Source organism: Parus major, chromosome 4, assembly GCF_001522545.3.
Source record: "Parus major isolate Abel chromosome 4, Parus_major1.1, whole genome shotgun sequence".
Lineage (NCBI taxonomy): Eukaryota > Metazoa > Chordata > Aves > Passeriformes > Paridae > Parus > Parus major.
In genome coordinates, this window is record NC_031771.1 from 57,582,565 (window position 1) to 57,583,707 (window position 1,143).

Below are 1,143 nucleotides of genomic sequence, written 5' to 3' on the forward strand. Positions count from 1 at the left end.
CTATGTGATGCTGGTTATCTTAAAACTTTTCACAAAACCACTAAGTTTCTTTTATTTCTGTGGAATGTATTGGATAAGAAGCAAAACCATTCAACATTCTTATTTTGTCCACAAAATTATGTTCTGAGTGATTTATTTGACTTCTAACAGATGCACACTCAGTTTTTCTTCTGGCCTTGTGTTGATTTCATTAATGATTCCAGCGATATCTTACAACAGAAGAATGTTATATGCAACCCAGTAGTGTTGTATTCTTTGTAGTCCATAGAAGACACCTAAAAAACTAAGCTCTAAAATCATTAGTTATAGATATAGGCAAAGGCTGAGGTTACTCACTGTCAAATTCCCCTCCCTGTCCTATTTCTTAAATAAAGAAATTATAAAGCAGCATAATGTTTATGAAGTCTAGTGACAATGCTTATTTTTATATATAAATTAGACAGTACTTGTTCAATTTTGGAAATGCACTGGAAAAATTTCAGTAAGCAAAGTTTCTAACTTCTTTAATAAAAATGGAGGTCTCTTTCTGTATTATGTAACAACAACAATCCAGAAACATAATTGTGCTAACTGTCAGTATCTCTGTGTGGAATTACTTCCTGATTGTTAAATGGCAGCAGAGTCTCTCAGCACTGTTACAGAAAGCAAGCTGTAACCTAAATAAATATTCTACCTCTTTCACATAAATTTTAGCAATTATATAAAATAAATAGACACCTTTTGATATTTATTCAAGTCCTGACTGTTAAATTAAAATGCAGAACTTCCTAGTTATGTCAAATGCTGTCATGAAGCGTTCACTTGAAAGTAATTCAGCCATTACAGAGGAGTGTATGGCTTAGTCAGCACATTTTTCTTTTACTTAGCTTGAGTTCTAATGTGAAATTGCTTAAAAACCTTTGTCGGAGCCGGGCGTCACAAAGGCCACCCCGGCACCCCTTCTCTGGCGACAATTCCTCTTCTAACAGCTCTTAGCACTAGATTAGTTTTTCCCTTCATCGTTGCTTTAGCATTCCTGGAGCTACCTGTCATAATCCCAAAATATTGCTACCAAACGACAACAATTCTCTCCTTGGATGTGAAATGAGGTGTCTTTGTCACCATTCAGTGCTTTGTGTCGATGCCCTTGCAATGACCAGACAC